This window comes from Corvus moneduloides, chromosome 7 (genome assembly GCF_009650955.1).
Source record: "Corvus moneduloides isolate bCorMon1 chromosome 7, bCorMon1.pri, whole genome shotgun sequence".
Taxonomy (NCBI): Eukaryota; Metazoa; Chordata; class Aves; order Passeriformes; family Corvidae; genus Corvus; species Corvus moneduloides.
This window is the reverse complement of record NC_045482.1, coordinates 39,475,818-39,500,908: the sequence shown is the minus strand read 5'-3', so window position 1 is coordinate 39,500,908 and position 25,091 is coordinate 39,475,818. Positions and strand designations below refer to the sequence as shown.

Sequence of the window (25,091 nt, the reverse complement as noted above, 5' to 3'; positions counted from 1 at the left end):
AAGCTCCCTAATCTCACCTTCTCAGTCTTTTATAAATGCTACAACTCTGTTAGCTTTGCCGTCAGAGTCAACTTTCGGAGCAGACAAGTCCCGAATTACTAAGGAAAAACAGGAAGAATGTAACCTGAAAACAATGTTCTTTCAGTCTTTGTTTGCAATATAATTAAAAAGGGCACAAAGTTTTTAAAATACAGGCATATCTTTTGTAGTGTGTTTGCATTGGAGAAATAAGCAAATTGCCATCAAGATAGAAAATGTCTTCCCTCACAGTTTTATGAAAACGTTGCACATTTTGCTGCATTCTGCAGTGCTTTCAGATACTAAGTTTTGATTTAACTGAGAAGATGCCATTGCCAGAATGTAAACCAGTTATTCTAGTCTTGCTTAAAAACCCAGCTTGCAAAGTGATAAGAGTAACAAAGGTGGGAATTCACCTCACCCTGTCTTCCCACTGAAGTCAAACCTTAACTAGCTCCATTTATATGCTAATATTAAGCACATGAAGCTTCCTTTGTCTTTTACTTTTTACACAGTAAGGAAATAGTGCAGGGAAGCCTGATTAGGTTACATTAATGTTGCACAGTCCATAATGAGATTTGAAAAGAAACAATAAAATCACTCTTCTCCACGTTTACTGTCCCATTCTCCATTGACTATGTCTGTTTTTCTGTTCTTTCTTTTGTTTTAAATATTCAACTTCCACCTCTCTCCATTGAGTGTGGAATGTTGGCTATTTCTGGCCTTTTATTCTTAAGTTGCATTAGGGTTTTGTTTGTGTCTGAGGATACTTTGTTTTACACTTTCTAATAATTTGTTCTAAAAACAAATCTAAAGAATAAACCACAAAAAATGCTTCTCTGTAGGGCTTTAATGGAATAACTGGGAGTACTGAAAGGAAGAATAAACTAGTTTCAAGGACTTCCAGTATTGAACAGTGAAATGGCAAATCCTGAGCTTTTCATGTTTGTGTGTGTGCAGTTATATCAAGAAAGAGAATATTTAGTCTGAAACAATGTTCTTTGGTCCTTTAAAGTATTTTTTTTTTTTATTGTTCGGAGAAGTTGGTGTTGTGTAATTTCCTTCTGTTCATGCCAAATCATGCCTTTGCTATTGAGTTTTACCTTGGTTTTCCATTTGGGGCACCTGTTTGACTCTGTGCATTGGACACTGGGGCTACAACCAGTCTATGTGTGTTTAATCAGGGAGCCATAGTAAAGCCTGTTTTTAAAAATACTTTGTGACTTGATTCAAGGCTGAGGAAGGTGTGACTGTGTAGTATCCCTGCCTGCCAGGTTCTTAAGTAGCTGGTTATCAGTCTTGGCAAGAGGCAAGCAAGCACCTGAAGAGCTCTTTTCACTGCCCTCTGCTGAACGTCTAACCTTTGTCCCAAAGTTCAGGTTTTGAGGGACTGTTCAGTGCCTTCAGGACTGATCCCACACCCCAAACTTAGCAGTGCCATAGGAATATATGTAGTCAGAAGTACAACATTTGTGTAGAATCTTAGCTGAGAAGCAAGTACTTGAGCTTTGAGCTTCAGTTAGTGCAGGAAATGCCACGTTTCCAACTTAAGAAAAGAAGTATGACTTTGTTTTCTGCTTTCTGGAAGAAAAGTCAGGGCTCTGGTCAGCCAGCAGGATGATTGGGGGTGTAGCAAAGTACATAATTTTTAAGCTTCCCCTCTCTCAAGTGTTTTGCTCCCACTGTTTAAATAGTGTAATTACTGTGTGGTATCTTCTGTCTCCTCTCTTGTTTTGGTTCCAGTAGGTTGGGGTTTTTTGGTGGTGTCAAAGTATGGCAGTAGGGTACAGAAGGAGATGATCAATGTTTAGATTTCCCCTTGGGAGAATAAAGATGATACCCTTCCTTTGTAGGCTGATGATGTTGCCACTGACTGTTGTGAGGAATGTTTGTTCCTGGCTGTCCTTTGTCAAGGGAGAAAAATATCTCTTGCTTTCCTGGCAGGCCTGGGAGTGTAGCTTGATATTGGTGGCCATAACAAACAAAAAAAGCAGTTCGAATTAATTTAGAGGTTGTAATTTAAGATTGAATTAAAGAAAAACTCCGGCTGCTGTTGATGCAACTGCCTACCTAGTTTTAAATTATCTAGCTTGCCTAACTCTAAAAGAAGTTCTTGCTCATGTAGATGATTGAAGTTTTGTTTGTGTAAACTTGTTAGTGTGCTTTCTTGTCTGTGCCACTGTGAGATAGGTGAGCTTTATGGTCACGCAGCCGTGTGATGCTGTAGAAAAGGATCTAGAGCAAAAATACCTGTTTTTCTACACATTTGTTTTCTAGAAAGTATTCAGCGTAAAAGTCCCAATCAAGGCAAACCCAAAGAAAAATCCTGAAATGCTATTTTAGTCTAGCATTTTTGATATGTAGGCAATTTTGCCCATTTGCTTAGTTAAAATTGTCTATCAGTGTAGCTGAAGAGAGCACCTCTAAGCTTTGTAAAGCAAGTCCATGTTTAATGCTACAGACAGTATTTTTAAAGTACCAAGCTGTAAAATTTCACTGAATCTTTACATGTCTTCAGAGAAAAAATATACATTAGAAAAGTCCAACAGTATTGGATTTCTACTGCTATAGCAAGTAACATTTTTCTGAAATGGAAATGTTGCATCTGTTGTGCTGTTTTTGGTGTCCTATACAGTGTGTGTGAACTAGGTGTTTAGAAAAATTTGATCTACCCAGGGAAGAAAAAATCTGGGAAGTAAACAATGCAAACAAGTGTTCAAAATTACTTTGAGTTTTAAATTTTCAGTGAATTATGTGTGGATTGTGTACTGATGCACAGATGCTTCTGAATTCTCATAGTGTGAAGAGAATTTGAAATCTGTGTGCTTTAGAGAGCATCACTAATGGAATGAAGCTCTAGTTTCATTATAAAAAAATTGCGATTTTCCTTTCATTTTTGGGAATTTTTTTTGCATTTTGACAGATTCCTTTGGCTTACTGTGTTTATCAAAGGGGTGCACGTTGTACTGTATCATTCACAATTTACTTATGGTAAAAGGGCTATGTGTATTTAAACAGACGGTTGCAAACAAATCAAGTGTTATTATATAACATTTATCTTCAGCTGTTCCTCTTGTAATGGCTTCATATCTGGCAGTGGGAAACAAGGTGCTTTCACTGTGCTGGAAATACCTCACGTACTTTTTTTTGATAAATTTTGCTGTTCTGTTTGATGTGTCTGTCCTTGTAAAAGTTACTTGATGACTCAGTTCATCATCAGTTGTTTTCTGTTTTCAGGTTGCAGAACAGCAATGTCACAGAACTGACCACGTTGGTCACAGTAAGTAAGCTGTAGCAGTAAGCGTTCTGATAGTTCTCTGAGAAGCACGACTCATGCAGGGAAAAGGAAAATATTACATACTGAATGGCTTAGTGCTAAATTCTGCGTCCAGGTCCTGATTTCAGCCAGGCATTAAGTACAGCCTTAGCTAAAACTTACAGATTCTTAGTCCATGCGTGCAGTTATTTTTGTGACTTCAGGTTTAGCTGTTGAGATGGTCTTTAACAATTAACATCCATCATACTGTTACCATTCTTTCTGGATTACTTTGTATGTAGGCTTGAAATATGAATTTGATAGCATGTAATTTTAGCGTATACCTTTGGTAGTTTTGATGTCTATTGTACAGTTTACAGAGTATTTAAAACTAGTTGAGAGTTTGTGCTGGGAGTTTAATTCCAAAATCGGTTTTAGCAACTTTGGAAGGCATTTTGCGCAGTCAGAGAATACTTGCTATTTTGCTAGATGTTGAGCGTGAGTTTTCTTGTTTTACTAGGCTGGGTGATACAGTGGAGTCTTAGGTCTCAATAGCAACCTTGTGGCCCTCATCCCAGATGTAACTTCACAGTCAGTAGAGGTGAAATTTGCACTTACAGTATTCCTACAGTAAGCCTAAATCAATCATTTTTTGCATGCTGGTTAAAATAATTTATAAGATTAAAGTTAAAAGGCTCAGGTTTCAGAAGTGCTTTCTGTACAATGTGGAAGGAGAAGCTGTTACAGCCACTACATGTGACTTAATACAGTGTTTATGAGAGTGGCAAGAGCACCACCAGCAGCTACTAAATTCAAAGAATGAATAGGTTAAGAGAAAAGAGCAGATGTATTAAATAGGAGGGATCAAGTGTATTAAAGTTCAAAAGAGCAGTTTTCTAGTGAACATATTGCTCAGGCAGTGATAGGAGAGCAGGTAAGGGTGGGAGGTATGATAGCTTGCTATTCTGAAGTCATGAGCAGTATTCTGAACCATTAAAAAAATCAAAAAGCAGAACTAGGCAAGTCATTAAGTAATTTGCAGTAACGGACAGAAATAGGAAGGCTTTATCTAGTATTTAATATTTACTGCAGAATCATATTGTGAAACTTCCTGTAATGCTGTAGTATACTGCCAGCTTCTGTAGTGTGAGCTGGCTTTAATGAAAAAGCCTTCATTTCGTAAAAGCTTTAACCCTGTTGTTTTTTTTGGTAATGAGGTAACATTTTTTTCTGGGATGTACTGAGACTGCTACTTTCCCAGCCTCCAGTGACTGAAGAAGGATGTAGAAACTTGCTAGAAGAAGCTTCCAGTTTTGCAGTTTTGCTTCCAGTTGTGGAACCTTTTTTGAAAAAAAGCCCTTTACCTTAGGAAGGAGATACAGTTCCACTAAGAATACAGGTGCATTGCTTGAGTTAAAAATTTGTCCTGACTTCTGAACACTCAAGTGTTACAAGGGCTACTTCCTCCTTAATGCTTTGGGAGTTATTATCTGCAAACAAGTCCTACTCTGTGGGGCAGTTTTTCCTAGACCTGCAAGCGTGGAATGAGAACTGCTGCTGGCGGCCGCTGACCGCTGTTCCTCTGTGGAACCATCAGGATGAATGCTGAAGAAAAGAGTGCCTTACTCAGGAAAATGGGAAAAATGGTCCATAAATGCTCTGGTTGACATGCATGAATTTCCTCCCCTTAAGTGTGCAACTGGAGGAGAATAGAAGGAATTTATAGTAAGATTTATGCTTTTTGATGAGTTTTCTTGTAGGCAATAAAAAATACAAGAGAAACAATAGCCAGGTGTAGATTTCTTTCTTTCAACAAACTTAATTTTAATGCTGGCTGTCAGTACTAACTCAGTGTGCCAGTTTCTTTGTGTGTTTGTCCAACCATATTTAATTCTTTTCTGAGAGATGAAAAATATCGAATCTCTGAATAATAATCAAAAATGTATCCCTAATCATATCTAACATTTTTGTGAGTACAGTCAATTTTTTTAGCCTACAGGACATTCTTCGCTATGAAGCAATAATAACCCTTGCATCCAAACAAAGAAACGGAACTTCAGTGTGCCTTTGGTTGTAACAAATAGGTTCATGAAGGGAGAGCTTGAAAAGATTAGGAAACATGGCAAGTAATAATTCCTTCTGTGTTGTCAGTTGTGGTGTTGATGGTCTGCCTGTCTGTTTGGTGGGATTTTTTTTTTATTTTTCATGTTAAAACGATGCCATTTTAGATACGAAGTTCTTGTGGATACTAATTTCTACTCCCCAAATACAAAATTATTTTAATTCCTAGTCATGGCTCTTTTTATTTGTTACAAAAGGCGACAATGGTGAATTCTAACAGTCCCAATTTATTTGTGGAAACGGCTAATTTAGAATGTTGACACAGTACTTGAAAGTGATGCAGGTAATACGTCCTAAAAATTTTCTGTATGGTTGTAACTAAACACGTTCTTAATGGCTATAGTAAAAGAAATGAGTTAAAAGTAGAAGATTAGCTCAGCAGAAGGCTGAACAAAATTTTCTGGAGTAAAGTTAGGAAATTAAGAAGAGAGGTCTCTTTCACAAAAACTGTGATGACGAGGCACATTTGTGAGAGATGTTGCCATTACAGGAATACTAGTGTTGGGTGAGTATGGCAATGAGCAGAAGCATCTTTATAGGTGAAATCGACACATAAGGATTTTTTTTCCATTTTTTTTGGAGGGGAGGGAGGAGGGGAATAAAAAAAGCAAATAAGAGCAAGATGTTAGAAGATTCAGAAATCAAGCATTCTACAGAAAGTTTAAGTAGGGATTTTAACAGGTTTTGAAAACTACCCAATTTCTTTTCACAGTAACAGAGTATTCAGTGGCCTACTTGGAATTGGCATCTAGGAGTGTGAAAGCAAATGGCAACAAAAAATGAGTGCGAGTCAGACCCATGAAAGATTTTGTGTATTTCAGTTACTGGTTCTAAAATATGGAAGCAAATTGCCTGCCAAGAAAACCCCTTTTCTTACTTGACATTTAAACATAGATAAATAATAGCCTGTTTGCAGCTAAATAAAAACACAGAAGACTTGCAGAAGCAAGCGAATTAGGCAAACAGTTTTTATTTTATTTTTATAAAACCATCTGCTTTATCTCTTGCAGCTTCTATATCAGAACAAAAGAAAATTAACAAAAAATGGGATTGTTGAACCGGAAGTGAAATTTGATAAATCTGGAAACTGGCAGCTGGTGAGAAACTATTGATAATGAGTTGGAACACATATTATGGAGAAGTAAGGGGGAAAGAAAAAAGGAAAAATTGTTGAACTCGGGCTAACAGAAGTAGTTCTATGCTTTTATGGCAATTTGAGTGTATCGGTAGCTCGCTCTCCACAACTGTTCCCCTTCTCGTCAAAGTTAGCTTAAGCATCTAGATACACAGCTGTATTTGCCTTTTTATATCATGTAACTACTCAAAAGGATGCAGAGAATTCCTAGAAGGATGCATTTGGTTATGGAAAAGGTGTCGCTATTTCTATATTCCCCCCAAAACAATTCTGGTGCCTACAGTACAAGGAAGATGTGGAGCTGCTAAAGTAGGTCCAGAGGAGGCCACAACAGTGATCTGAGGGCTAGAGCCCCTCTGCTCTGGAGCCAGGCTGGGAAATCTGTGGGTTTTCACCTGGAGAAGAGAAGGTTCCAGGGGGGACCTTAGAGCCTAAGGGGGCTCCAGGAGAGCTGGAGAGGGACTGGGGACAAGGGATGGAGGGACAGGACAAGGGGAATGGCCTCCCAGTGCCAGAGGGCAGGGGTGGATGGGATATTGGGAAGGAATTGTTCCCTGTGAGGGTGGGGAGGCCCTGGCAGATGTTGCCCAGGGCAGCTGTGGCTGCCCCTGGATCCCTGGCAGTGCCCAAGGCCAGGTTGGAGGGGGCTTGGAGCACCCTGGGATAGTGGAAGGGTGAGCACCCATGTCATGGGGTGGGATAAATGAACTTTATGGTCCTTTCTAAACAGAATCATTCTGTGACTATAAAAGGAGGCTGTTCATGGTTTGTAGTAATAATGTTTGAAAAGTAGCTGTTTGGGGTTTTTTTGACAGTGTAGGTGGATATACACTTAGCAAGCTCAGAAGGAATTTAAAAGCTTCCAAAACAGGCCATCCCCCCCAAAAAACATGAGAATTTACTTTCTTCATACACGTGTAACACCTGCAGATTTAATTACATCTTCACTTTAGTATACTAGCAATTAACATTGACTAAGAAACTAAAGATAGTATGATTGTAACAATTTTATGTGCTTGCAGTAATTATAGAGAGTGTAAATGAAACAGAGGGCAATTGTGCCTTTTTTTCTCCTTGTTTCTGTGTAGTTTTTAGAAAATCGTGTTATTAAAAAATGGAAAGTAGTTTATTGCTGTGTGTTGTCTGCAAATATGGTTAGTGTATATGTACTTGTATATCCTTGCTTGTGTGTATTTAGATGCCTTTGTTGAGGAAAACAGCATGCTAGATCTAACAACTAAAATTACAAAGTAAAGTTACAAGAGGACTGAAAGTTTCAAGGAAAGAATTAATGAACTGTATATTTCTCTGTGGAATACCTATTTTTTTTATAGTTTTCTTTAAAACTAATAGTCTACGTTTGATGTGTTGTAAATTATAATAGGAAGGCAGTTAAAAAACCAAAACAAAACATAAAACCCCTTTACTGACACAACTTCTGTAAGACATACTCCCAACTGTGTTAATGCTTCTGCTGCAAACCAGATTTAGTAACGATTGTTTGCTGAGAGTGTTGAATGGCAGATTCTGATTTAGTACTGTAAATCCACCGCTAGGAGGAATAAGTGGTTTGTTAAACTTTACAGATGACAACTGGAGGAGCTCAGATGTAAATTCAGTTTTTGGTAGCATCACTGTGTTGTTTAGACCAGCTGATTTCTCTTTGCAATAGCAACATTCCATTTGCACAAGAAAGTGTTTTTGTTGTTTACAGTTCCTTCAAAAGTTTAAAAGTTCAGAAATCTTTCCAAGTACACGTGATTAGATTAGAGTTTTCACTTTGTTTGCTTTGGCTTTCTTACAGAAGGAGTGTTCTTAGCATTTAAATATAAAGCTTTTCCCACTTACAGGAAATGAGAAATATTTTTTTCTAATTAAATTTCAGAGTCTTAGTATACAGTAGCTCTGAAATTTAGATGTTCAGGTTAAGAAGGCATTTCTAGTCGACTATTGAAAAGGTAATTTTTCACATGTAAATTGTTGCCACCTTATATTTTGAATCTAAGTCTTCAGGAACTTTTCTGCTGGTAACATTTCTTGAGTATTGTGTCCCTGTTTCATCTAGAAAGCCTCTTTTTATAGGACTTGTCCAGTTCACCACAGGGAAGCTCCAAAAAGTCTGGTCTTTGTTAGGGCTATGAGTTCAAGGAGGGAGGTATATTGTATGGGTTTGTTTTGTTTTTTTTTGCTATATACCAAAATTCGTAATACTACCATCGATAATTTTACATTTGGTTATTCAAATGTAAAATTATGTAGAGCTAAATTAGCATTACTTTATGTCTTTTGTTATTTTAACGTAGGTAGAAAATGTTGTGATAATAAAGAAAAATTTAAATAGTGGAATCAAAAGATTGAAAGCTTAGAATGCAACTGATTAAACAGAGTTCTTTTAACTTGACAACTGGAAGAGTTTAAATGTATGTTTTGTGAGGAAACTGATGTGGAAACAGAAGAGGTTGGTAAGTGGCAGTCTTGTGCTGATCAGAACCTCTCTTCAGCCATGTGTGAAAGGTAGGTACAAGGCCTTACCTTGTTCTTGAGTTGTGGTTTTATCTCTATTTTTCCACTGCTTTGTAGCATCAGTAGTCCTTAAACTAATTTATCTTAATTCTGGCTAAATAAGAAGATTTCTGCCCCCTGCCCCAAAATTTTTGCCAAGCAAAGGACAGGTTGAAGCAGTAGCAGAATGCCCAATCCCTTGGAAGTGGTCAGAGTCTGGATGGGACTTTGAACAACCTGGCCTAGTAAAAAATGTCCCTGCCCATGGCAGGGGGTTGGAATAAATGGTCTTTGAAGGTCCCTTTCAATCCAAACCAGTCTGTGGTTCTATGAAACACTGAAATGGGTGCTCAGAGAGCTTGCAAAAGATGTATCTTCTTTATTGGCAGGGCTCTGAACAAGTTGATGTAACTTCAAAGTTAATTGGGCTTTGAGCAGTTGATGGGACCAGGTGACCCCTGTAAGATCTTTCCAATCTACACAACTTTATGCTTCTGTCATACAGAACTACAGAATTCCTAACTGTAATCCTTTTCTTCCCCTTTGTCTCTTTTGTCCTAGGATTTTCAAAGGAGGAAGGGAGAATTAAAGAGGCAGTATATAAAAAATTGATGAGTCTGACCAGTGCTTCATTTCAAGGAGTATGTGGTGGTAGGGAGCTGCCGTTGTGTAGGGCTTAGAGGTATTGGATTTCTAAGAGTGATTGATTCTTGTTTGTACTGCTGTCCTTCCATGTCTTCAGTGGGATCTTTCTTAGTGTAATGCTGATGCCCCGATCTGGCTATGCCTGAATACCTTATCTTGTTCTCCTCCTTAGCTCTACTGCCTTGTTGTATATCCTCTCAAAGATGTGTTACTCTGCTTTTGTGTTGGGCCTGTTTTTCCTCAGTTTGGGAACAGTTGTCTTAAATTTGGATGCAGCATCGTGTCCTTCTTTAGGTACAAAATACAGTGAGCACTGAAGTGCTGGTCTCTATTGATCTTGGAACAAGCGTGTTTCATGCAGGTGCTCCCTTGTGTTCTATAGTTTGCCAATCCACTTTGCCACTGTTAAACAACCAAAGCGTTAGCTAGTGGAAGGTTGGCAGGGGTAGTTGCATTGCAAATGAGATAAGTAGTGAAATGTATATTCATAGCAGGTGGAAAATTGAACAAATTAGGTGGGGGTTTTTTTGGTTGGTTGGTTTTGTGTTTTTTTGGGTGAGAGGTCGGATATGAGAGTGTGAGGTGAATGCCTACAGCTCATAAAATAAACACGTTGGGTATGTATCCGTGTATGTCTGATCTGACCCTTTCTAAGGTGGGCACAAAGGTAACACCTGAATTAGTTCAACCTTATATTACAGTTTACCTTGTCTGATCTGACCCTTTCTAAGGTGGGCACAAAGGTAACACCTGAATTAGTTCAACCTTATATTACAGTTTACCTAAGCCCTTGTGTGATTGAGCCAGAGAAATTCTAAGGGCAATGTTTTTTGCATGATGAAGAGATGTTTTTTCCCATACAGATTTAGAAAAGTATTCTAGGTTTAAATTCTGCTTATTTTTGGAAAGTTAAAAGCAGCCTGAACAAGGTGAATAGTGGGCAGAGGGCAAATAGAAATAGAACAGATTCAATTTATCAAGTTGCTGACACTAAGTTTTGTAACAGGAAGAAGTAAAGACCTAAGCAATGGAAAGAAAGGGTGGGAGGTACAGTTGAGATTGTAAAAGATGTACTTCACAGGTGTTATGAAGTAATTTTTTCATAAAGGTGCTTGCAAGCTTCATCTAGTGTTCAAATATTTTGCTCCTCTGTACTTAACATCATGAGGGCTTGTATGGCAGTAGTTGAAGTTCTGGCGATGTGATCGTATGTGATTACATACATATTTGTAATACAGAATTGTTTCTTCTGTGGCTCGGTTTCAGTATAAAATCAAGCTGCACCTTTGCATGTTTTAAAATTAGTCTAGTGTACCGACATTAATCTGCATTTTGAGACTCTGAAAGTTGCTATCTATGAATGCCTTCATTAAAGTCATATTGTAATGAGCTTGATGATGGAGAGTATATTCTCATACTTGAGAGAGAACATGTGTGCATATACGTGTGTGTGTATATATATTGTTTATCTCTATATATGTGTGTGTGTGTGTATGTATATATGATAGGTTTTATCAGTCCAGGTATAATCTGTTTGTCTGAGGACCTAGTTCTTTAGGCTCTCTTTCAGTAAGTCAAGATTTTCTTTCCTCTTCTGACCTATCTGTAATCTGGATATTTTTTTAAAAATCAGTTTGCATATACATCAAGAGCTGAAAGTAGTTTTGCTGGTTTCAGTCAGGCTGTGATAGTTTATACTGTGTAGTAAGTGTCATACCAGGCATGGTTTGTTTATTTGGAAAAGAATAAAGTAAATTGTGATGGTGTGCATGTAGATTATGTAAATACAGATGCTTTCTAATTCTTTTTACATGTTTTCTCAATATTCAAAGGTTTTCTTTTTAGGTTTTCCAAAGGTAATTTCTTTAAGGCAAACACAACAGTGAAAAGGATGTACAACTTGGAGTTTTAGTATTCTTGCACAATTCAGAAGAAGTAAAGAAATGGTGTTTTAGAGTACAGCTTAAATGCATATCAGTTGAATAAAGCATAGGCTTAGAGCTAGTTGAGGGCTATATGTATCATCTGTGTTAGATATTTTACAGAGGTGATGTCAAGGTGAAAGCAGACTTGCAGAATGGTTGGAAATCATTGATATTCTGACTCTGAGGCTGTAAATGGCTCTGTGGCAGATGGAGGCTTTGTCAAGGAAGAAAAATGGCAGCTCTGCAGCATCATAGATGCTTCTGCTTAGCAGCTCAGCACATAGCCTGTGACCTTCCAGTGTTCAGGAGTTCCTTTTGTGCTTTAATAAATTGTCCTCCATTTTTACTCCCTAAAAGTAGATAAATAGTAGTCATTATAATTCAGTACAATTTGTGGTATTTCATGGTGAAAAAAACATAAGCCTGTTTTATTGCTGGGTATTAAAAGTAAGCTTTGAAGGATGCTTACAATTTCTCCATTGAAGTGCCAGTAATAGCGTTTTACTAAGCATTGTGTAATACTGAAAGTAAAGGTGTTAGTGTATGTAGTACAGCACAATACAAAATCTGTATATGCAAACTGGATATGCATATGTGTATATTCTGTATGTAAACATGTGTATATGTTTATGAGTAGTCTCTGGAATATTTGAAACACTATAAAATGGACAGTGTTAATTTTTGAAATACGTTTGTACTGCAAGCATCTGTAATAAATCTCTGATTTATTGCAGTAAAATACAGAATTTTAGACTATATACTGAAGTAGCTATTTCTGGTTAGTTCAGAGAGAATAAATACAGTTGATTAATTCAGAATAATTTCTGAGTTCATGCTTTTTCTTACTAACAAAAATTCAAATATGTTTTAGCACCTGGCATTATCTTATTCTGTGGGATGTTGATGTGGTTTCATCTGTATTCTTGTCTATATTTTTACAATAAGGGTTCACTTTTATTAGTAGGGTAACTGGTTTCTGTATTCTCATGCCTATGAAATTTATGCCAGGTTGTGTGAGTTGTGAAGTTTTATGTTGTGTGCCTAAGGGATAGCATGATTGCCTAGTGTGAACAGCGATGTACCAGAATCACATATTTCATATGTACAGTAAATTTGCCTATGTTAGTCTTTCTCATTTAATCATCTGCATTAAAGCTGTATCATTTAACAGTCTTCTGTATTCTTAGGTTCCATATCCACTAGATTGATCCCTAGTAAAACTAGGGATATCAGTTGCTGTAGTTTATGGCTTCAAGAGCCTGTAACATCTTAGAGAAGATGCTCAATTGGACTGTTGATCTATACTACATGGCAGTAAGTCATTGTTAAAAGTGTGAGCTTTTCACAACTATCATCTGCCAGCCATACTCTTTAGCCTACTTGACAATTGTTGGAGTTACAGAAAGCAATTACTGTTTGTCACAGAAGAAAATGACCTATCACTTTCGAGGGTCAAGGTTGTTGCATTAGAACTTCTTTATTCCAGAGCCTGGAGGTCGTATAGTTCTTGCTTTTATATTAATCATGCCTCCTCTATCTCTTCAGCTTCAGTTGTTTTGAGATGTAATGTGGATGGCTTTGTTGCGGAAAGACAAATGCTTCATAATTGAAAGAAGCATTTTTGATAGTGTGTGATAGTCTTCATACATCTTTTCATTAGGACGTGGTAATGCATGAATGAGAGTAAGACCTCTTCATACGGCATATGCCTGGATGTTTGTATCCTGTAGCCACATGTCTTTAAAAGTGAGAGAAATGGAAGAAAAAATAAGGTGATGTTTTATGCTTTTAGCTTTCAAAGGCTCTTAATGACATAGGTGCTTGTTAACGTAGCAGTGGAGCACATACGAAGACAGTTTATGGAAATTTTTATGCTTTCAGTTGCTTAACTAGTTCATGATGTCCAGTATCTTGATGGTATTCTTCCTGGATTGTGTGGACACCATTTGATACAACTGGCTTCAGGGATGCTTAACTCCATATTCTGACATGTATTTTTTTTTCTCCTCAGTTTTTCGTTTTTTCAGTGGTCTTTTATGCCTTTTTTTTTTTTTTTTTGATGTTGTGGTGGCTGTTGTAACTGTAGAATGACTGAATGGCTTCCTTACATCCCCCAGAAAAAATAAATTACAAATTACTTCCATTTATTCTGCGAGAGTTCTGTGTGCAATTTTTGTATACTGGAGTAAGTAACTGTTTTTCCTTTCCTTTTCATGAAGTTAGGGTTTTGTAGTGCCAGTGGAAAAAAAAAAGGAGAAAAACAAGTGAACACCATGTCACATATGTGACCCCCCCCCCCCACTTCTGCTAAAAAAAGCCAACCCTACCAAACAAGTCAGCAAACATTTATTCTCTCTTGTTTTGTATTACGTTTTGGTATGACTTTGGAGCTCATCAACAAAAATGCTAACTTGATAGTACCGTATAGTAACCATGTGTTATTTCAATTAATTCAATTGAAAAAAAAAATCTGTAAAATGAGAACAGTAGAAAAAAATGGTGTGCTGTATTCTTGTTTTAATAGTTTTGGGGTGATTTCAAAACATAGGTTTGATACTTTTGGAGCTAGGGTTGCAAACAAGTTGCTTTTTATCTATGAACTATAAGACAGCATATAACTTGCAAAACTAAAATATGGTATTAGTATAATGAGAGAAAAATGTCTTTTAAAATACCTTTGTAATTTAAAAATTTTTATGGTCAGCTTGGAGTAGTAGAATAAATAATTCCATTCTGTATTCATCTCTTCTTCAGTAAAGTGTTTTATGTACCTGTTATGTATAGTGCGAACTTTAACATACTGTCACTGAACTTGCTGGATTGTTTAACTTTTTTTCGTGATGATCTTGCATGTTCAGGCAAAGAAAATACACTTGTATTCATTTAATGATGCTAAATTCTGTCCTGTTTAATCATTAGATAAATAGAGAGGGTATTTTTCTAAAATGTGGTGTTCTGGTAAATTCTTGTATTAAGGGGCATGCAACTTGAGCTGTGAAACTGTAGTTTGTTCCAAGCAACAGCCAGTTTTTATTAGATGTTCCTGCAGTTTTACAGAGGAAATAAAACTCCTTTGTTTCTATAGTAGTACCTATTGATTTTTCTTTCAAGGCTGTGTTAACAGTGCTGATAGAAGCTATGCAATTAGAATTGACATTTAGCAGTAAGCAGAGAAAGAAATTTTGTAACATAAAAAATGCTGTACATACAGTGTTAAAATATTTTGTGGTATCGCTGTACTTGAAGCAGTGAAACCAGGAGGACAGGATACTTGAAAGGTCGGAAAATGAGAGAAAGAACAAATGATGCAAAAAGAAAATGACACTGAGGTCTTGGTTTAATACAAATGTATTCCAGGTTGATGGCTGATTTCATTAGCAAATCTCATTGTTATGCAATGTCTGTTCTTCTGCAGCAAAATGAATATTGTATTCTCAGAGGGTCTGTGTATGTGTACTTTGATGATAGATAAAGAATATATTTATTGTTGTTCCAAGCTTTTAAAACTTCTGAAATATCTTTATCGTTTCAAAATAATTTAATTTTAACTTTCAAGTAATGTGGTAAATTAATGGTTATTTTTGTGGAAAATAGCAGTTTAACCCTCCTTCTATGTGCATTTCTCTGCTGTGCTTGCTACCTATGTAATCTTTTCTCCAAAATCTTGTTTGACCAAATAGCAGTTAATACTGAGTTTATCCCCTGCCACCCCATACATACATGTAAAGAAAATTAAGAATATTGGTTTCTTTAATGCTTTTTAAAATGGATGATAGTAGTATATGCAGAACATGTAAATAAATGTCATCTTGGTGTCAAATCTCATAAAACTCAAATGACTATATGTTGATAGGTTGTATTGAAAAATATTAGCAAAACTTTATGGTAAGATATATCAACTTTATTATGAAATGGCATGTTTTAGTACATAGGACAGTGTGTTCCTTGAGATCCTGATATGCTTTAGTTTGTTTTGTTTCCAAGTTGCTAGTTAAAACCATTCAGTAATACTAAGACATTTTGATAATCAAAATGCGAAAAATGAAAAGGAACATACAAGAAGGTTTTGATGCAGGAAAATTAAAATGTACTGAAATTATTTAATTCAGTTATTTTTCTATGCTCTTTGAGTATTTATTCCATGTATATATACTTCGTAGGGTTGTAGTGGCAAATGTTTGAAATGCTGCTAAATAAGCTATGGTTTGGGATTTTTAGTAGTTCTGTGATTAGTTTTAGGTAATGAGCCTGCATGAATAATGATTTTGGGCACAGAAGTAATGTAAAGAATAAGCTGGTTTTCTGGGTTTTTGTGTGACTTCTATGTGCCCTGAAACAATTCTGTAGTTACTGGGCTTTTGGTAGAGATGTATTTAATAAGAGTAGAATCTGGCTCTTTCTGAGTGATGGTTCACTGGTAGCTACTGTGTCTACTGTGTTTATTCCAAATCCAAGATACCATTTTAAGGATCAAATCGACAGATGCAGTGTTCATGCATTTTGTAAACAATTCAGTGAGGACCAAAAGGCCTTGAGAATAAAGCTAAATCATGAGTAATATGACCCATAAATGTGACCAGGATATGTGGGACGTAGAACAAAGAGAAGATTGTTGCCTCTCTTTCTCTTGGCTTTGGTAGGCTAAAACCAGTGTAAGGATGCAGATGACTTGCTGTCAGCTGATGGGTTTTAAAGATTGGTTGATGTAGTTGTTCTTGGTGGTGAGAAACTATTTGAAATAAGGTAATCTATCTTGTGATGCAACTTTGTTTTCAGTTGTGGAAACCACTTTAGACCAATCCAGTGTAACAGTGGAACTCAAGAGTGGGCTCTGTACAGTAGCATATGTAGGGAAAAAATGGTACTGAGGCTTGTAAATGTTGTCAGAGAGCCTGAATTTATAGGGACACAAGTAGGACTTGGTTTGGTGTGCCATTGCGTGAAGGTCTCTGAGGAGTAAAAGGTGGTTGAGACTTTTGTCACAGGCTGAATGTGGGGAAGAAAGTTGGTTGTTGGGTCCATCCTTTGTGGACACACCCCTCCTCCTTCCAATCTTTTGTATTTTAGCTGGAGGTCATTTCTCTTAACTTGTTAGTTTTTCTTGAATAAAAAGAAAATGTATCTGTTACTCCTTAAGTAATGAATTGTCCCTTTTGTCTCCTCCTTATGGGTCCATGCAGTTAGTGTCAGAGGATTCCAGCTAAAATTGCTACAAGCGAAAGACAGACTAATACTGCATTGGAAACTTTTATAAATAAATATATCGATTTAATAAACTGCAGGAAGTTTATGCTCTCCAACACCATTAATGCAGGTTGTGTTCACAGGTGATGCTGGATTTAGGTATTGGGTCTGTATTCATAAATGTTTGCTATTTTGAGCAAGTATTTCGGCTATGAAGTAATATGTGTTTCTTGCAACAATTTTGAAGTTGGATCAAGTGCCCTTGCATATTTCTCCTGCTATACAAATAATTTTTCTTGGATTGCATGTTGTGGTTCAAGCCCTTGTGCTGTTATTTTAGGTCACTGAAACAGTTTCACTTGTATCAACAGGTTGTCTAATAAGTTAACTTGCAGAAATTCTGTATTCTGTTTTTGGACCAAATACTTTATTCTAGTTGCTTAGGGGAACTGAGCTTTTTGTTCTGTTAATCAAGGTTTTTATTTTGGGGGGAGTGTTCTTGTTTATTTGTTGGGGGTTGCTTTTTCTTTTTTTTCCCTTTTAACTTTTGTGGTAACCTAGGACCCTCTTCAGTTCCACCATGAAAACACGATTTTTAAACTGGAACTTGCAGAAATTAATTTTTGGAATGGTTATAGGTAGGGAACAACCTGTAATCTCTTCTCATTGAATCAGTGCCATGCGTTCAGTCCATATGCGGTTATTTCTTTTTGTAGAGGAAAGGTGTTTGGCGGTTGATTTTTTTTTTTTTCTTTTAAAATTGTGTTAATTAAATAATTATTATGATTTCTGAATATTGTGAGTAGATTTCTTTAATTGTGGTTTTTTTTTGAGGTTGATGCCTAAATTCACATGCAGTAATTAGAGTTTGTTTTCTCAGTTCCAGATTTTTCCAGGGTTGTTTCAGGTTATGGTTTCATAGCACTTTTCCATTCCAGAACAACTTGGGGAGCAGTTTGTTCTGGAGAGAGAGAGAGAGAGGGGGGGTGTGTGTGTGTACATAAGCATAATTTACAAGAAAATAAAGATTTTTTTTTTTTTGGGCTTGGCATAAAAAAAGAAAACAATGCAGCCTGGCACTGATGCTTATGTAACATTGTGGGAAAAATTTCCTCATAGTTCAGTTGGTTTTATGTTTTTCTGCTACCTTTTCCCCTCGTGTAATTAAGATGAAGCTGCATACTTCACTTGAGCTGGTTTTTCAGCGAGCAGCTGTGTTACTGGTGATCCAAGTGCTCCGCCTGCCTTTCGGTTTGTTTACCAGGAAATCAAGATGTGTAAACTGCAGGAAGCACTGTTTGACCCTCTCCGACAGTATCTCATTACAATAATTGCTAATCTCTGAATAAGACAGCCATGTTTTATGTGTAACACAGAGGGAGCTTGTGGTAGATTTTAGATGCTTCCTTAAGTACAGCTTTGTCAGCGCTTGCTTGGATTTCATTTTCAGGATAGCTTTTGACAATAAGCATCTAGCGACCTTTGGGCTCAGCAAACTCGGACATGATAGCATGTGTGCTTTCTTCCTACTTGACTGAAAAAGAAAGCAAACAACAAAAACCTCCAAGACCAAACCCTCGGCTTGTTTTGGAGTGCTGTCACTGCTCTGTAGCGACAGGATAATGGCTACTTCCTGATTAAACCCCTCTCCACAGTAAGCTGTTCATGTTCTCTATCTATTCTCCTGTGATGCCAAGTGTTCAGTGCTTTTCTTCTGTGCCTCCTTCCCCCTCCTTTTCCCCCTGATTGCCCACCCTCCCCCCAGCCTTCCCTGGGTTAATAGTTTGAAATGTTTATAGATTAAAGAAGAATACAAAAAGAGTATGTAGAGTAGCATTTTTTTTTTTTTTTTTAATTCTAGGACAACTACGGCTTCTTGTAATGTTTATCTGACAGTAGTGATGAGCAAAAAATCTGATTTTCATGAGATTGAAAAACCCCAAACTATTGAAGTCTATTTAGGTTTTAGACAACTGGTACTAACTTTATGAAAAATTCTGATGCATATTCACTGGACAAATACAGTGACATAGAATGTGAATTTGTGTCATGCAAATTCTGAAGTATTGGTATTTTCATAATATTTTTATCACTTCCAGAACTGTTTCCTGTCTAACAAACATAGTCTTCAAATAAAACAAAACAGCGTTTTGGTCACCTTTTTTTATATGACCGTGTAAGTGCTGTTTCTGTCTTTATTTCAGTTGATGTGTTATTTTTCCTTCAAGTAATTTCTTGGCTCTTTGTGGTGAGGACCAGGTGAGTGTGAGCTATCACTCAGTGCACAGGTATGGTTTTATTTTTCTCAAGAGTATCATTCTAACAGATTTCATATTGTAAAACAATGGTTACAGTGTGTTTTTGGTCTTACACGGCTTGTTAAATGGGTCTACAATGATTTTATTTTTCTTAAGGTTGGTCTTCTGTTGTGCTGGTAAAAATAGCATAGCATTTGGAGTAGTGCTGTACCTATCACGATAAGTGTTACTGAAGTTCTATAGTATATAATACCAGTGCGTGTTCATGGTTATTTTGTGGAAGTTTAGAAAAGTGCTGAATTAAATTTTGCAGTTCTAATATAAATTAATAATAAAATAATATTGTGTTCTTGGTACCAAAGACTTTATTTTTTCCCTTTGTAAACTAGAGCATAAAAAACCTTGTAGTGAATTCCTAGCCAAAATCATTGTTGGTTTTCAAAGGCGCGCTTTTTCTATTATCGTATCTTACGTGGAAATAAAATGATGTACAATTTCATTTAGCAACAGGACATATCCACTATGTTAACAGAAACTGGAACCAAAAGTGAAACATGGAGAAAAAGTATGATTCAGTTAAAAGAAAGAGATGTTTTTATAATAGATGGTTAAAAAATAGATATTGAATTAATTAGCTGTTACTAAAAAACTTGCGAAGTAGACAGCATATATGAGAAATCTGTTTTGTTTGCACTGTGAGAAAAATAAGTAGGTGAGGAACAGTGTTCCTCCAGCTTGGGGTATAAAAATGTTTTTGGACATGTTTGATCTATTAGTTCACACGAGTTGTTAGCTATGGAGAAAAGGGTGTGGACAATGGAGTGGCTAGAGCATGTAGATACAGGCCTATTTTAAGGAGAACAAGGCAGGGAAAATGCCATGGGGAAGAAAGGAAGAGGGAGTCAAGGTATATTACTTTTTTAAAGGGTTTTCTTTTTACGAATTGGCAAAGACCTGTTATTTGGAAGTTATTGATTTGAATTCTTCTTTCCCCAAAATACTTATGCTGTATTCTGAGGATTACTGAGGAATGAGTGCCATTCTCTATGAAACTCTGACTTTTTCATCTTGGGAACATTGACTGAAAGATAAAGGTTTCACATGATAGCTGCAGGTTTTATACACATGCTGCCTCCCTTACAAGCCCTTTAATGTTGGTATTTAATTTGGAAGCCCAGTGACCTGGAGCACTATTCTATACTGATGTCTCTTACAAAACAAGAGCACGTTGATTTTTTTTTTAACAAAATACTGAATTGCTGCTGTTAACAGATAAACTGATAAGCTTCATATAGTCTGATATTCCAGATAAGTTACAGTAGTGTTTAATATTGACTCTGTCTATGAAATGTCCTCGTTTGGGTACCAGCAAAATGTGTGTGTTGTCTTCCAGCAGACTTCCTTGCTGTCCAGCCATCTTCTTGTACCCCTGCTCCGTTCTTTCTGATGTCCTTCGAGCCCTTGCTATTTGTAATCTTTTTTCATATTCTGCCTCTATAGGGACTCTTAAAGCTGGGTGCCTCACAGCTGGCCTTGTTGGCTCAAGCTTCAGCCTAATTTACAGAACCTGGTTCCTGCAGAACAGGCAGAACAGCCCTGATGGGAGCTGTAGGAGCTGCATTACCTGGGCTGCCTGGGGGAAGTGTGTGAGGCAGCAGTGGCCGAGGGATACAGCTGTTTTTGCTGTGCAGGGAAGGGCAGATCCTAACCCTGGGCCCAGCCATAGGCCCTCATGGACCTCTTGAATTGAATGCTGGGTGGCTGGAGTTGGGACTGCTTAGGCTTCCTGCTTCAACACCCCACAAGAGAGCCCCAGTTTTATCTGTGAGATACGACCATCATTGACTGCTTGGCTTTGCAGAGTGCCTTTAAATTTTGAAAGAATGGTTTATTGCAATGTGTATCACTGTTAATCTTTAAAAAGTTTTCAAGCTTTGCAAGCAAACAACATCTGGTACAGTAAAAAATGGCCTCCTGTGTTTTAACCAATGTTCTTTAATCATGTAGGAAGATGTAATGTTTAGCATGTGGCTTTGTTAGAGCCTGAAATCTAGATACAGTACTTTTGTTTTGAAGATGGAAGTTTGGATGGTTTATTATCTTCTTTCTTTCCGGTTTGTGGAAATAAAAGTGCAATGTTGGCAGGGGTTTTTTGTGTCTAACCACTTCTTTAGTTTGTAGATAACATCAAGATGTCAGATTTGCATCTGCTTGTTTTGTAAAAATAAAGTTGTGAATGGAGTCAGCCAGAATAGTCTTCTGACATGGTAATACCTGCTGCGGCTTCTGTTGAGGCTTAATTTTATTTCTTTGTATCTTAAGACCCCCATTATTTTTCCTTCTAGTTTGTTTTGTGGGGGTTTTGTTTTGCTTAAATGTCTCAGTTTTTAAAAAGATCATGATACCTTTAAAATTGGAAGGAACAGTGAACAAATAAGCTAAGAAAGATGTTTTGCAAAAGGGGGTGGATGCCAATGATGAAGCTGACTCAAAACAATGGCTGTTATGGCACGTAACACTTCCTTCAAGAACTGGTTCTGGGTTTCCAAAGAACCGTGAGAGTGCAACTGCATGAAAATGTGGAAACCATTAATCTGTGTCTCAGCCTGTTAGTGGGAACTACTACATTCCTGCTAGATGACACTGCAAGGTGCTTTTAAGAGTTCAAACCTGAGGAATTAGCATTCCTCAATGATAAGTTTTTTAGTCAAGGTGCCAAAACTCAGTCAGTGACATGAGAGGCTGATAGACTTCTTTGCTCTCCTGTGGGCTAAAACTAGTTTTCGCTAGCTTTGGAGAACCTAATGTACAGTTTAGATGTTTGACTTTTTATCTTTTTGTTTTAACATAAAATGATATTAATGTTAGAATAATGAGACTGAAGTTTGGTGCTATTCTGAATCAAACTCAACACCCTTTGCAAAGCCTGAGGCTGGTACAGGAGCACATTGAAAAGATTTGTTTCTCCTGAATGCTTTTCTGGAACTCTTGGTATCTATAATTCATTTCTCATCAGAATATGCTGGTGGTTATAGTTTTTAGCAATATTTGAAGGACTAGAATAGAACTTAAATTGTTAGGATGAAAAACTCAAAAAACTCCCAACAAACAAAAACCCCCCAAAAAATCTTTAGGTCATTGTTAAGGAGGACTTTGACTACCATCCTTCCCCCTTGTTACTTGTTAGATATAGGTGGTCTGTAAGTTAAGGACTCCAGGGTAAAAGAACCCTTTTCTCAGTGTCTTTTCTTCTTGCAGGGCAGTGCCCATGGACTAGTTCTGAGCTTGTTATTTTGACGCATGTGGAGTTCATACACCCAAAAAGATATTTGGTTTGTAGTTATTTCTTCCCCAAATTACTTTAGCTTATGCTTTTAAAGATTTATCTGAAGTTTTCTCTATGCAGTCATTTCTTTGTGTCTTTTTTTCCAACATGAAGCAAAATAATACCAAGTGGGCAAACCACATTGTTTGTACTGAGTCCTTTTGAGAGTTTTTGTATATATATTTTTTAAAGCAGATACTTTAGGCTTCACAAAGTTAGCTGTTGGTTTAATGCCTTCTATTATTATTTGGCAAAATTAGGCAAGACTCAGTTACGGAAATACTAAAAAGCATGTTTGGTGCAAGCGCTGTTGAATGTTAACAATTCCTAGACAAGCCTGTGGCAGCTTTTGCCATCAGAGGTTCAGCAGGGCACTTCCTCTGTAGGTGTTTTCTCCAGCTCTGTAATTGGAGCTAAGCCTCAATTTTGAGCTTGAGATCAAATCTGGCTTTTGAACCATGGGAAGAGGTGTACGATAGGATGGCTAAACGAGGAGCTAAGTTTCTGAGTGGTGGAATACCAGCAGAGAAGCAGAAAATTTGCCTCTGACAGATTGAAATTCAGGTTTTTGAACAGTACAGGAAAAACAAAAAAAAAGAAAAAAAAAGGCATTGACTTCAGCTGTCCCAGTGTTTTTTACTGATTTTTGAACTACTGTTGCATAGGATTTCTAGTGGTTTTAGGGTGGTTCAGAGCCATCCTAAGCAAGAATTTTTGCTGTATATTTTAAAAATGTTGTATTGATTATCAATATGCAAAGATTTAATAATACTTCATAATTTTAAAATTATAGAGGTAGTTGTAGAAAGTTTGCTCAGTGCCCTCACAAACTGAAGTAATAGTATAAAATGCTAAGTCTTGCTTCTGTAGAACAAAATGTAGCAGTACTAGAATCTAGTGCAAATGAACCCAAAGTTACTGAAGTTTCATAAGCAGAATGTTAAAAAAACCCCAAAAGGTATGTCGGGAATGAAAGATTGGGCTTTTACATAGAAATTGGAAACATGTCTTTAAGCTGAACTGTTAGGCATGAAGTTAAAAACTGGTATTCATCCCAAGATAGTATAAAATATTGCAGTGATCCGTTTATTTGTTGGTTTGGGGTTTTTTTAGGAACAGAAAGCTCTGTAAAACCTCAGTTCTGAAATGATAAATCCTTTGTTTTGGTTTGATGACAAAATCTGGTGAACGTGCCTCTTTGGGGCATTTACCAAACTGATGCCAGAGAATTTTTGCATTTGAATGTTCTTCAGATGCTATTATTTCAGCCTCTGCAGTTATGACAAGAGTTCAGGGTTTGCATCAATTTTATGTGGTACCACTATTTATTTGCTGTTTAGAATCTGCTTAGAAGCATTGGAATACAGGCATGTCATGCTGTCATCTCCACTGCATGAGCGAAGTCTCCATAAAGCCTTAATGTCTGCGCAGAGTTGCACTGTACCATTGCCACCCTGGTATCTAAATCATGACTGCTCCTCTTCTTGAGCTGGATGAATTGCATAGCTTTTCCATTGGTAAAAGCAGCTTACAGGAAATTGTCACGTGGAATTCGCTGTGCTGCAAGAAGTGGATTGGGCAGCTGCTTCTGTAGGGTGAGCATTCCTGACTGAAAGTGTGTACATCCGTGTAAGAAGCTATCCCCACCTATCTGCTTCTGTGTTTTGAGGGTAGTTGTGTCAACTTTTCCTAACCTATCATAGAAGTGAAAATAAGGTGAAGGGATGTGTGTTCTTAATAAAAGTAGTAACTGCTAAACATAGACGCATAAAGTTGATAACCTCATACAGAATAACAGATAATGCAGATAGATTTGATTTTAGGAGGGTAGGTTTAGATTAGATGTTAGGAAGAAATTAAGAGTGGTAAGACACTGGCACAGGTTGGCCAGAGAGATTGTGGACTCCCCATCCCTGGCACTGTTCAAGGCCGGGTTGGATGGGTCTGTGGGCAGCCTCATCCAGTGAAAGGTGTCCCTGCCCATGGTGGGGTGTGTGTGTAATGAAATGAGCTTTCAAGGTCCCTTCCAGCCCAAACCATTCTATGATTCTGTTTATATATTTGTTTAAACCAGACTCTTAGTGTTGTTATTCTGGGTTTGAAACATTTGAGTAGACTTGGGTCACTTCAACATTAAGTGCCTCTCTGCAGTGCTGTGTTGCCTCTTAGTGTGGCCGTGCACTTTTTGTAGTACAAATTGGATAGATTAGATTTCGTGCCCAGCATTATGGAGCTTTCAGAGATGTATTCTGAGTTTTGTCCAGAAGCGAGGCTTATGGAGGATTGTAGTTTAGCCTGACCTGCGTGCCCCTCCTCCCCCCATGGCATGTAACGTAAGTGAATTATAATGCCCTCTGTCATTTGTAAGTATTCTTTCTTTACCATAATCATGAAGATCATGAAATGTGTGAATGCAGAAATATTCAAAGTGATGCTTATTTCTAATGGAAAGCAACACAGTTACTTGTAAAATAGGAGAAAATAAGTTTTTGAGTTGCAACTTAGTTTGTATATTGCATATTCAATGATGAGTTTATCCTGTTGGATAGAGTCAAAATAGATGCATTGTTTAAAATGTCATTTTATCCTAAGTCTATTTAAAATGGCCACTACGTATTACTAAACAGTAGAATGGCAACTGATTCCTCTCTCTGTTTCTGTTTTTGGCAGCCCAGTTATGACTCAGTTATACCGAATTTAAGAGTTAGATCTGCTTTGAAGT

At 37.1% G+C, this 25,091-nt stretch overlaps 1 protein-coding gene across 19 annotated transcripts in view; it reads left to right on the top strand.

Annotated features, from left to right (window-relative positions):
- Positions 1-25,091, top strand: part of BAZ2B (bromodomain adjacent to zinc finger domain 2B) — a 122,541-nt gene that overhangs the window by 26,348 nt on the left and 71,102 nt on the right. The window contains exon 2 of one of the 19 annotated variants that reach the window (XM_032115428.1): positions 3,256-3,298. The exons of 17 other annotated variants lie outside the window; for them this stretch is intronic. The gene's annotated coding sequence lies outside the window, so the exon portion shown is untranslated. Of the gene's footprint in view, positions 1-3,255; positions 3,299-18,146; positions 18,441-25,091 lie in introns of those variants that run through there. One more of the 19 variants, XM_032115426.1, reaches the window with a different exon arrangement.